General features: G+C 40.9%; 1 long non-coding RNA gene across 20 annotated transcripts in view; it reads left to right on the top strand.

Moving 5' to 3' along the window:
• LOC110400658 overlaps positions 1 to 13,175 on the top strand; it is a 493,181-nt gene that overhangs the window by 309,182 nt on the left and 170,824 nt on the right. For 4 of the 20 annotated variants that reach the window (XR_002440005.1, XR_002440002.1, XR_002440007.1 and 1 more), the window contains one exon: positions 8,157 to 8,218. The exons of the other annotated variants lie outside the window; for them this stretch is intronic. This is a non-coding gene — a long non-coding RNA (uncharacterized LOC110400658). The remainder of the gene's footprint in view (positions 1 to 8,156; positions 8,219 to 13,175) is intronic. 20 annotated transcript variants of the gene reach the window in all.

Here is a 13,175-nt window from a genome sequence, read left to right as displayed (position 1 = left end):
TTGAGAAGGTAAGGTTACAAAATCATCTCTCCACTTCCATAAAAAACATTCAGCTCTTTTGTTGGACATAGGTTTATTTCAGGCTATTTCAGAACCAGTGATTAAAATATAGAAGCTAAAAGGCACTTATGAACCTGCAGGCCTTATGTGCTCTGCAGGAAATGTTTATAATTGCATATCTTTTGAACCAGTCTGCATATATTATTGGTCTTGTTGCCTTTAAAAATACCACTCACTGTTCAAGCAAGACGCTCACCTATGGTGATCCTACAGGTTGGGGCTGAAATCACTTTATCTGTTTAATTTGTAAATGAACAAAATTGTATTATTTTTTAGTGTTCCAAGGCATTGAAAAACTAGATATATAATAACTGACTTACAAAAAAGAAGCTCTTGAGCTTAAACCCCAGTATGGTTTTTCCTTGGTGTTGTTATTCTTTATTTTTCCTGCTCATTCTGCTATGTTATTGGAGCTATCACTCTAAAGGAAGCCAGGAAAAGAATCTGCTAATGTTGAATCAGTATACTGTAACTCCTGTCAAATCTGCTTCATATTAACGATGCCTGTTTCACTACTGGTGAAGTTTTGTCTTGCTGCCTTTGTTTCCTGAGCAGTAAGGTTGTTGCCCCTCTGCTGTCTCGAAACAGTTCTGGTCTGTCCCATTTAACTTCTTCACCCAGAGCATAGCTGAGATTTTCAGTAGGCATGGGGATTCATACAAAAGCATCTGCCAGATACTTTGTCAGCATTCTTCTCAGATATCTATGGAATCATCTGGGCAGACCAGATAACATTGTTCATTCTCACTGCTCATGAATGTAAATTCACCAGCAGTCACGAAACACTCCAAGAAATTGCCTCCTGGCAAAACTGTTGAGCTCTAGGGTTGGAGTACTTTGTTGGATTTCTTTACCAAAGCTTAATTTCATTGGAATGAATGTACTGGTCCCCATGGGATGGTAGTGGTGCTGCGGTCCCTTGGGTGACTGTGTGTTTCAACAACTCTAACAGGTTTTGAATGATAAAGTTGGGGTAGCCATCCTTCTAGTTTCAAAAGAGAGAAACTCTTTAAGAAAGCTCTCAGACAGTCCAAGATAGCTGCAGACAATGGCAAATGGAATTCCTTTCCTGGAAGATGAAAAGCACAACATTATTTGAAAGCATAAAGAGCAGGCTTGGCTCCTGGTTTGAAAACAATTTATTCCTAACATTTTGGCGAATAGAGAAAAGCGTGTTTAAGCTCTCTGGTTTTACAGCATAACGCTACAGCGTGTGTGAGACACTCACTTCTGTATCAATGCTAGTTCCTCAACTTTGGAGTACTGAGCAGTTGGCCAAAACACAAGAAAGGCAGAATGTGTCGAGCTGGCTATGGTGTCGCAAGTGCCTGGAACCAGGCTCAGCAAAGCTGCTGTGACCTCTTTGAAACAAAGCAGCCCCAAACGCAGCCCCAGCTATGCCAGATCACCTGAAAATTGCCGATCATCTGGAGTTTACTTCAAAAACTCATTTCAAGGGAAAAGAGTACATGTATTTTTCTCATTAGTAAGGGATATGTAGAGGCTCGTGCTGACTTATTTTATGGATGGATTTGGCCTTGCAGTATGCGTACTTGTGTGCTAAAAACAGCATCAAGTTTCTCCACAGAGTGCATAATTTTTGCAAGATTTATATTTATTTCAAGCTGATGATCTCCTGATTATACTGTATCCTTTTACTGCAGAAGTTGTTGATCTTTGCAGAAAAAAAGAGACTGAAATGCAGAAACTGTAGTGCTGTTATTTTGTGGTGACAGGAGAGATGCACCAGCATGCAGGTTTGTTTTTTTGTAACACATAGTTGCTCCAAAAAAAAACAGGGCTGAAAGAAATTGCAAGGACAGCAGAGCAAAGCTGCTGTTTGGTAAATCTGCTTGGGCTGGACACGGGAAACTGGGGGTGCAGGGACCATACTGCAGACATCGTTGCAGGAGGGCCTGTTGGATGGAGGAGAGCAGAACACTGTGTGCTCATCATGCTTTGGAGGCAAAACAACCTGTCTGCAATGCATGTTGCTCCCTTCTGCATCATGCAGTGGGTTCACTCTCCCAGGGAAATTCTGGGTGAGGAAAAGCTTTCTGTCTGCTCTGTAGGCCTGTCTCATTGCTTCTCACTGCACTTTGGCACTGCAGGTATTTCCAAGTCTCCACAATGCCAGACATTGCCTCTACTTACAAACCTTCCGTTGCTGATGTTCTCATGACTACAGCAGTGTTATTCCCACTGTATCACTGGTGTTGGCAGTGTCTTGTGCCAATGCCTGCTTGTTCTGCTGGCAGTGTAAACCAGGAGGTTTGAACTAATGGCCTTTTTATACCCGGTACAGGGGTGTCCCTGTGTCTGTCCTTATCTGGGGCTTGTCAGCCACTCAGCGATCCTGTCTCACACTGAACTGACAGCTACCTCTGGAAGTGAAGACAGCAAATCTGGGAGGTGATGGTAGCGCCTGAGCATATTCTGTGGGTATTTGACATGACAGTGAAATGTCCTTCCTGCAGCCCCCTGAGCACTCGTCAACGAAGTACATTCCCACAGCAAAGACAGTTGCAGCTGTGTGTTCGGGAGCACATATACTGAGGATGAGGGTGAAGAACTTCAGCGCCAAGTCCTCCACCACGTTAAGAAGGATCTTCCCATGCCAGGCCTCATTTTAGTGAGGTTCCTCCAAAAGTTGCTGGTGATAAAGTAAGGTTTTTGAATAATTCTGTTGATGTAATACTTAAACAGGGAGGATTTGTGTTTGCTTTGTGGTTTGCTTTTGTTTTTCTTTAAGTCCTCCCTGGCACTCCAAGACCTCCACGTGATCCCAGATGCTCTGGGCCCTGTGCAGTCAGGCAGATGGTAGTGCCGCAGCTCAGCCCTTCCCACCGCGATCTGCTCGTTTGAAACCAGGAGGAGCAAACCTGCAGTTTGGATGCAGAGCTGCAATCTCCAAACTGCAGTATGATGCTGAGGATGTTTCCCCTGCCAGAGATCTGACACTCGCAGGAGAAGCTTATTTCATGGGCTGCCTTGGTAACCATGTTGGTTTCACAGATGTCTAACAAATACTGTATTCCATTTCATAATAAGAAGTTGCATTCCAATACGATTAGCCTTCAGAAGAAGTAAAGATGCCATCAGAAGTGTGCCTCTTAAGCATATGCAGCGGGCTCCTATGTGCAGTCAGCCGTGATAAACTATCATCACGAAGTTCATCTGGCAGCAAATAAGCTGAACAAATAAGCTTTTACATAAGGCATAAAAACTCTATGATGTAACTTAAAAACTAAATTATTATTCTTATCCCTCAAGGTTGTCTTGTTTAAATTTTCACTGAGTTATATATGCTTTGCAGTACTATTTATTCACTTATTCACTTTGTAAATTTTCAAACACAAGTGTGAGAACATGTTCAAAGACACTATGGGAACAGACCGATTCAATTTAAAAAGCAACTAATCCTCATAGAGCTGTGCTTCTATTGTTATGCATTTATAGTTTTGGAAAATCACAAGTAAGCCTAGGGAAAAACATTCAGTTAGTCTGAATTACTCTAATTTATCATTGGCATTAGGACAGTCCCTAGAAACTCTGAATGATAGGTGACAATTTACCGTGTTCTGCAATGTCCTACATAAAATAATAAGAGAGTGCCCATGCAAGAGAACTTAACATAAATAGCCAACACTCAAAAGAAGATTGATGACAAAGCATTATCTTACCTACTCTCAAATATGCCTCTGGGACAGAGAAATGAAGTGACGTGACAGAGGCATTAAGAAAACCTGTAGAAGAACTTGAGCTGAGCAGATGAAGTCTCCTCGGAAATTTTCTAACGGAGCTGCCATGTACTGGAAAATTGGGATTTCTGTGGATGTATTTTCCTTCTCATAACAAGCATCTCCTTTCCATATTATTCCTGTGAATTAAAAAATGGAAACAGGTGACATCATCCTTTTTTTTTTTTTAGACAAAATGTTGCTTTCAAGCATCGTCCTAGAAACATTTAAGGAAAAAATATAAAAAACTTATTTTATGTTAGCATTCTTTACTCAAAGTTCCTGTTCTTCTCTTAGCTCTGGCATTGAGGCGCTTCCATTCTGGTAATGACGGGGCCATCTGTGTGTTCCCTGAAAAGCTGCCACTAGTGCTCCAGCAGCTGTGTCCATGCAGGAGCGGGAGCTGCTCAGACACACTGCCTGCCCCATGTAAGCTGTGAGGTGACAGCATGTGTTCTTGGGGTTCCTTCTGTGCTGTGTGTGACAGATACCTTGCCTGCAAGGTCATATTGCTTTTTTTTTTTTTTTTTTTTTTTTTTAGTGTAGATTGAACATGTGACTGTGGAATGTGTAACCCACTAGTGGAGAAGAAAAAAAAACACCTTTACTGTATAATTAGTAACAAATGACTACAGGGGCCTATGGAAAAAACAGCAAAACATGCCAAGCTTTGGTGCCAGGTGAGTTTCTGGCACAGGGACAGTTCCCTGAGAGAAGAGAATGTGATTAAAAAAACTCACATTTCTCTGTATCTCCTAGACTAGGGTTTCTCCTTACAAAATTAAGAATACCTCGAAGACTTGAGTAACCCAATTTGTTGGCACGCAGACGAGCTGCTCTGGAGAGAGCAGACGAGCAATGCTGCAGCAGAGCTACGTGCCTCCTGAGGCCCTCCACCACAAAGGCAAGCGGTGAGCAGCTACACTGGCAGCATTTGACCCATTGCTGTGGGGATTTCTGCAGAAGATGGCTTTATAGCCTCTATGCACAAGTGAAATGGCCCAATAGGGGCAAGAATACAACTGAGAACTGGGCCAACATTGTCCTAGAGCAATTGAAGACAGAAACTGTCTGGGTTTATGCTCACATACAGCTGTTTCCTGTAGTGCTGGAAGTCATAAAATGTGCTCTGATTTTGCTGTCAAAGACCCTAATTTAAAGCCATATTGTTTAGGAACTGTAGAAGCTGTAGAGAAAAACAACAACAAAAAAAAACCAACAGACTTGGACAATGTTTGTGTCCATTTGTTTCTCTCATCAATTTAATAATGCCTTTTTGCAGTTCAAAATGGCACAACATCTCAGAGATCATAACAAATAAAGGCTTAAAGGACTATCTACAAGACAGACAGCTACCCCTTGTGTTGCAATCATTCACCTCTAATAGGTTATAGAAGAAAAATTATTTACATTTATTGGACTTTACTGCATTCTTGAAAAAGTATGGACAATATTTAAAAATAATGTGAAAAAAGAAAAGTATTTTGCATGCACAAAATTATTGTTAAGTTGTCTAGTTCTTTTAATCAAATAATTCTTTATGTAACAGTACAACCTATCTTTGGCTTAGTTATCTCGGAGCTTACAAAACTGGAGGAGTAGGGAAATGCCAGCAGTGAGAGAATCAGAATGACAAAACCTCTGGTTTACATAGATTTGCATGCTGCTAACGCACCTGAGGGTCAGTGGCCTAGTAGTGGATTCTTTTTGCTTTCTCACTCAGCAGAACTAGGTAGCTGTCTTCCAGATTTTGGTTCTTTTTTGACATGTATGACAGGAGAAACTAGGTATCTTATTATTTATTTTTATTTATTTTTAGTTCCACCTTTGGGCCAGGTTGCCTAAACATTGGTCAGCACCTGCCCAATGGACATCCAATTCACTAGGTAGAAATATGAGACAAATGTAGAATCTCTTTCAACACCATGTGATGTCTTGTAAACACAGTTGAATGCTGAAGAGAAAAGTAAGCCTGCTGACTTTCTCAGTGCTGAGAAAAATGGCAATATTTTTGATAATGCCTGTTTAACCTGATGTGACTAATGACATTTATCACATTGGGTCTTGTAGAAAATATTACTAAGGCCATTCTGAGTTTAGAAACAGAAACCACAGCTACTCTCTGTTATTCCCGTGAGCCACAAACTGTGACAATCAAAGGCCAGTAATAGTACTTCCATTACCACAAATGCAAGGACAGGAGACACAACTTCAGGAGTTTCAGATATCTTCTCCAAGTCAGGTTTGATTATCCTAGGAGCTGCTGTACCTTAGGTGTTTATATTTTCCTTGCTTACCTCAATTAACACCGTGATAGGCTACAGAAAGCACTGCAGCTGGCACAGCTTTGAGGAACATATGTTAGGAAAACATCAGTTTGCCTGGAAGCTGATTTTAATGGGGTAGTTTTGTGGCTGATAGCAAAGTAGGGAAAAGATTCAGAGCTTTCTTCTTTAGGCTATTTTTTGAATTGCAAACCAAATTTCCTTCTTTTGCTTTCTGAAAGGTAGAAAAAAACCTCTAATACCACAGAGGAAAATGCAATTTATTAGGATTGCTTAATGTTCTCTGTTAAAGTTAGGGAAAGTTTGTAGTGTTTTTATCCTTAAAGGAAAGTCTTATGAGGAGAGACAGGGTGAGAGATTTGAGAGGAAAACCAAAAAGACCAGATGACCACATGGATAATATACTTGCCTCTGAATGAAGAGATCACTTTTTTTTCATAGAAGGGAAAGGGTGATAACTGTTAGACTGAAGCCTTCGTAGGTGTTATAGCCCGGATCCAATTCTGTGAAGTTTTTAGAGAAAAGAGTGCTAAAGAAACTGGCACATCGTTCATCACCAGTTGGTGGAATGGTGGAGTCATCTTTGTCTGCAGTAGCCTGACCAATGCTCAAACATTCTGTCTTTCTGAGAAGGAGCGGAGAGGCAGAGGAGTTGCCAGCCCTTACCAGGAGGTTCCGTTCTCACTCAGGAATGTGAATGACAGCAGTTCTGTTGCTCTGTAGTTTCTCCTTCTCTTCTCCTTCTCTTCAGAAAAGTATCTGTCCTGTAAAACAGCCCATAATAACCTCAGCTGTGGGATTCAATCTTTTTGATGATAGAGCATTAACTATGAGCACATACCTGTTCTGAAACAAAAATGTGTTCAGTCCTTTCAAGTAGCTTTGGTGTTGCTGCCAACAGGATTGCTGCTGGACAGGAGCCCTCGCTGTCTCCTGATCGCCTCTGTAATTACAAAAAGTTGGTGCTCTTCAGTTTAAAAGAACAGAAGATATCTAGTCAGCTGTTAGCTGTCACCAAGCAGTTGTGCTGTAGTGGTTCCCTAGCACTCCACCCAGAACTGGTGATCATGATCCACCCCGCTTCTTTTTATAAAAGTGAATATCCTCTAGTTTTAATTCCAGAACCCCAAGTTCAGTTTTTGGCAATATACTAAGTTTGGAGAGTGACCCCAAAAGTACCCACCTGAACAAAGTGGAGCAAGGCAATGAGACTTTTCCGCAAGTCAGGCACTGGGAGATTCCCGCTGTGCAGGAGGGTGAGCAGAATGGAAGCATGGAGCCCTGCAGAGTGAGAGAGGGGGTTGGTTCTGTGCTCCTGTGCTTTGGCTTGTTTCTAGAAGGATCCTGAATTTTGGAAAGTGTTTGATGATCCTACTGGCAGTATAAACAGAAATAGACAGTGACTGATTCAATTAAATGATAAAATCTGTTACCAACATGCCAGAAAATCTACTGGAGGTAAGCAGCAGGCTGAGGCAGGTGTCTGGCTGCCATCCTGTCCTTGCCAGGTGCCCGCCTGCTCTCTGGGCTGATGTGGCCAGTGCTGGGAACAGGAGGGGGAGAACGTTTGTTTTTAAGCACCCAAGTGCCCACAGATCAAAAACAGTGAGTGCTATTTCTGCACAACTTCTTAGCCTTCATCAGAAGACCTGATGCAATCCGCAGCCTACATAGCTTTCTTTGAAGAACTTTTTGTACAGGAAAACTGGCCCTTACATAGAGGCATTGGATTGCTGGAGCACACCAGCATGGGGCTAGAAAGAGGCTTTCCTTCTTCTTGTGTGGTGTGGAGTACATGGGCTTGGTGCTGTGTTCTAATATACTTCAGAGGTTTTAGAAAATTGTGTTCTCTTCAGACAGGAGAATGAAAAATAATCCTGACAAATCTAGGATGAAACTGAAATTGACCCCATAGAATGAGTCAGATATACTTAGGCAAAGTAAAACACCAAATATAAAGGTCCAAACTTCAAGCAAGGAAGAGAAAATGGATGGAGCTGGCATAGTCCCAAGGTTGGTGAGTCTGAAAGAAATTGTTCCTCATTGATCTGTCTGATGCTTCTGACCCCAGGAACCTTGGTACAGGTGGAAGCTGAGCTGCTCCAGCGTGGGTGCGAGGACATAAGTACTCAGGTAAGGGGGCTCATCTACTGTCATAATCATGTAGGCCAAAAAATAACAACTGAAAGCAGCAGAACTTCTCAACATCTCATATAGGTTGTCATTTAGCTGAGTGTGTTCTAAGATTTTAATGAAAACTGACACCTGTCACTTTATGGCTGCAATCTAATAGTATCTATTTAAAATATTTTTCTGGAAGGACAGAGTTGTAGTTAATTTTACCTGTGTATTTTAACTTCTTCTGAATGAATTTGGCAGTGCATTTTTCTTTTTCTTTTAGAAGTACAGTGGTTCATCCTCTGAAGGCTAGAAAAGAAATATAATTACTGTATATTAATGGGAAAGGCATATGTTGACAAAAGACTGTATGGAGACTTAGGCATACATTTATCAATAGGACTTGAGTAGCCTACTCCACTTCTATCGCACTGCTTTCAGAACTTTCTTATTAACATAGCCTCGGATGGGTCTGATATGCAGATGGCTAGCCCAGAAACCTGGCGTATCCTTTAGAATTAATTTTCCAAAGGTGGCACTCTAAGGCTGCTTTTAGATTTTATTTTAGCTGCAAAGCGATTAAGAAAGGTGAACTGCGAAGAAATTAATAAGTAGTGTAAATCAGTGGGAGGTTTTTACACCAGCTGAAGTGAAATTTGACCCTTTGGGAGAAGTAGTGAGAGCCAGAGAGAGGTCTTTTCATTCAGGCTCTTGTGGAGAAACAGCAGTGATCAGCTCCAGCTGTCTCTCTCACGAAAGCCAATTACAGGTGTACTTCCCCACACTGGACAGCTCATCTTCTAAGGCTGTAAAGTTAGGATAACATTTAGTTCATTATCTCCCAGTGGTATTGTATGTATCATTTTTTACGTTTTAATGAAAGATAACCACAAAGCTGTAATGCATGCGGTGCCTTGCCAGTGCAAGGAGTGAGGAATTGCTTTCTGATGGTTTTCGTAGCTGCTATATTTTAATATACGGGGATAAATGGGGCTGAAGCCCATGTGAGCAAGTGTTAAGGGGAAAAAAGTTGTTTTCCTTCTGAGGAAGCATAGGAAAACAGCCTCACAAGTTTATTACAGTCCTTCACAAAGGGACTGTCAGGATTGGTAATGTATAAAGAACATCAAGAAGGAGGAATGTCTTGATGAGAAGTGATCCCCCTGTCTAAGTAATACTAGCAAGAGAGAGGAGAAAAATGGAGAATTCTCTTGGTATGTGCTATTCCATGGAGAATTCTCTTGGTATGTGCTATTCCATCTTTCCCTTTTTTTTTAATTTACTCTAGTTTAGTCTCTTCCTCCCTGTCATACGGTGTTTTTTTCCCCAAAGAATAACACAAATCTGACATATACAGTCACTCATTCTCTTCCTGAAAACTGTGTGATATTATTATTCACAATTTCTGGAAGAAATCTGAAAGGTGTTATTTTCTTCTTTTATGTCCTCAACCTGGCTTTTTGTTTCTTCTGCAATTCAAAAATTTGGATAAAATAATAATCTTAGAATGGCTTTATAGAAAGCTCACGTAGTCCCGAGAAGACCTGGAAAAAAAAGGACATATGGGAAGAGAGTGAGACATCAGGGCTAAAACTTAGAATAAAGAAAATGAACTTTTACACAGTTCAGATCCTCTTAAAACTTCTTTCAGACAGAAACTTTTTACAAGATTACAAAAACTTCATGTCAGCCCAGTACAGATTTTAAAGCCTCTTTTCTGGCTCTGGAGATACAGAGATCTACAGCAAGAGTGTCTTCCTGTTCTCATGGGTGGAATTTTTGCCCAGCTTAAAGGGAGAAGATCCCAAAGCGCCGTGGAAAACTTTCTATGTACAAGACTCCCAATGCATATAGGTGGAGCCAAGAAGATTTCCAGTGACTTCAGCGTAACGCATGATAGTGACATTGAAACACTAACGTATACCTGGTTTTATGGGGGTGGGTATAGCTGGAACCAAAGCACAGATGTATGAAAAGCTTCATGTGTTTTTACAAACCCAAAATGCTGAATTTCTTGACCTGCTCTGTGACCTGATCAAACCTTGCTGAAATCCATGTGGTGTTTTTTTGTCGTTTGGTTTCTATGAGAATGGTAAAAGCTGAAGTAAACTCTGGATACCAACTGTTCATCTATCCCCAATCTGTTCAAAGCTCTTTGACAACTTCTGCAGTGCAAGTTTGATTTACAAGTACAGGAATACAATAAAAGGAGAGAAGGAAAAAGATGTGACAGAGTATCCACATAACTCCCTTGTATGCCGAGGAGTTTCTGCCTCGGCCGGAATCTTTGTGCACACACAGATTTCAGTAAAACGCTTCTTTTTTAATGTTGAAATGTGACATTTCTAGCTTCTCACACCAGCTGCTGTACAGCTCAGGGACTCTGCTGTAACTGAGCCTCTGCCTCACCTGTGGTACGGACTGGACTGCACTGATAGCTTAGGAACAGGAGCTACTGCTGCCTCTCTGTATCACACTGAATTACAGAGGAGTTTTGCTTGTGGATTGCTGTATTTGCACCAGAATTGTCTCTGGCCATCTACTAATGCTTCAGCAGCATAGGGAGCAATGCCTTGATGTGAGGGTTGCAGTCTTAACTAGTATGTAAACTCTGATGCTTCTCTTTCAGAATTCGAGATCTATAGCCATTTTCTAAAGCAATGCAGTATCAGCTCCTATGTCACCTTTCTGCTCTTGCAAAAGGCACTGCTTTCACTGTTACTTGCATGGTCTTTTGTGTGCTTCTGGAATGCATGTGCCATTTCTTTACAAAACTGACAAAATTCAGCAATGGTAGTAAGAGGTTAAAATTGGAGTGCTGACAATCAAATTTGGGTGGAGGCACCACTGAAAGAGTGCCACAAGGTTGTGAAAGGTTGTAACCTGCTCTGGAATACCTGGCTGCTTCCTCAATGGCAAGAAAAGGAAGCTTGATCATGACAAAGACATCAAGGCTGTCTGTGGCAACCAATTTGAGGATGTCAAGGTTTCTGCACAGTCTGAGCAATTGCAAACATGTTAATAGCTCTAATTTAATCTCACACAGTTCAAGTTGTCTCCCAAATTAATAGTTAATTCTCACATAAGTTAAATAAATCCTCTGTATTAAGATGAACCTTTTATCAACCAAAAATATTAAATTGCAAAAACTGGGGGAAATTAGAATACGATAACAGAGCTGAGACTGAGGAAACACATCCTTCAGTTCATTTATTCATGCAAATATTGCTTTTCCACTAATTTGCTGTTGACTAAAGTATTCTTTGCTGGAGGTTATTCCATACCTCAGTAAAGTTGTTCATGAGTCATAGATCAAAAACTTAAAGAATGAGAAAGCAACAGATTTTACTCCACAGCTGATGTATGATCAGTCACTGGGAATATAGCTTGGTCTATGTCAATAACACCAATTCAACTAATGCAAATATTGCATGTTCTCCCAGTAGGTAGAATTGAAACAAACAACCTCAGTAAACATGCAGAGTTTTTTGCTGAAGACCGTGAAAAAGATTACTGAGAACTGGATGTAACACTCTCTTGGAAGTTCAGCAAGACTGTCTCCTCATCCGGTGGCTCTAGTTTTATTGTGTCAGAAAATGTATTTAGTTCAAACAGTAAAACAAGAGTGGTGAATACAGGTGCTGGGCGTTCCTCACAGTTTATGTGTACTCTCTGTTTGCACATGCATTTAGCATGAAAATCAGAAAACCAAAACAGAAACAGAAGCATAGGATGTCTGTGGCCATCCTGGTCATGCACAGAGACCAGGTAAATCCTCAGTAGGGAAATGTTTCTGCACAAAGTTGTTCAGCACTGAAAAGCAGACAAAGTCCTGGAATTATACTTTCCCTTAGATCTTCATGCCTCTTCCATCTCCTGCCTTACATGGAATGTCCTCTCCTAGTTCTTTTCCCAGGTCATACTTCTAGTGTTTGCGTTCCCTACATCTCAGTTTTCCACTGCATCCTCCGTTAGCATCTTTCTCTGCAGTAACCACTGATCTCATCCCCTCCCTCCATTCATCCTCCTGTGAACCTGATTTTGCATTGAACTTCTCTAGATTTGTGAGGAAGTTTTCCAGACATTCAGAGTTGTTTTTTTTTCGTGCTTAGATCTGACTGTATCACACGCCAAGTGTCTGACCCAAGTAAGTCCACACAGCAAATGTCTGAACATTCTTAAAATTTGATTTTATTACATATGAGAACTTTATTAAACCCTTTTTGGTTTTCATCTTCAGAACTTCTCAAAAGGCCTGGATGTACCTGTTCAGAGTCTTGTGTTCACAGAGTTCTGCATGAAAAAGGCAGCAATGTTCAGTCATGTGTACTTGGCTGGCCAGCAGGTGGTAACCAGCCACTGTTATTCCTGTGGGAAACACTGCTATCTCGAAGGGATGCAATTTGAAGCACTGATATTCAGTGGCAAGGAGGAGCTTGGAAATCAGTAATACTGAAAAGGAGAGAGAGAAATTGCCAGCATTAAGTTAGATCTGATTGTGTACAATGATATAGTGGGGGAAAAAAAAGCCCAGTAGGATGTTATGTTTCAAATGTAGGCATCTCAGCACGCAGCTGTGACATACTTATTCCTGTTTCTTTAACCTGAGGGGGAACAGAACCTAGAATAAGTCACTGAATTCTGGTAATGGGGTAAACATGCATCTCCAAAGTAAAAAAAAAAATACATAAAGGCACCAGACAAGAAGAAGCGTCTTGCTAAGACAGTCTGCAAATAAAATGCTAAGAGAAGTCCATGTGTTCATAGTAGAATTAGATGTGGGCAGAAGAAAGTTAAGGGATGAAAACCTGAATTATGTCAGACTGATGTGAACACAATGAGTAGAATAAAGTGCTTAGTCAAGCTGGATATCAGTTGAAACAAAGCAGTACCCCAGTGAAGTAATTAGAAGTCTCAACATTTTTAAAGATAGACCAGAAATACAGAGCTGGATGAGCTACAGGAAACATAT

This window comes from Numida meleagris, chromosome 5, assembly GCF_002078875.1.
Source record: "Numida meleagris isolate 19003 breed g44 Domestic line chromosome 5, NumMel1.0, whole genome shotgun sequence".
Classification (NCBI taxonomy): Eukaryota; Metazoa; Chordata; class Aves; order Galliformes; family Numididae; genus Numida; species Numida meleagris.
Note: the sequence above shows the minus strand (reverse complement) of the source record. Positions and strands in the feature narration are given on the sequence as shown.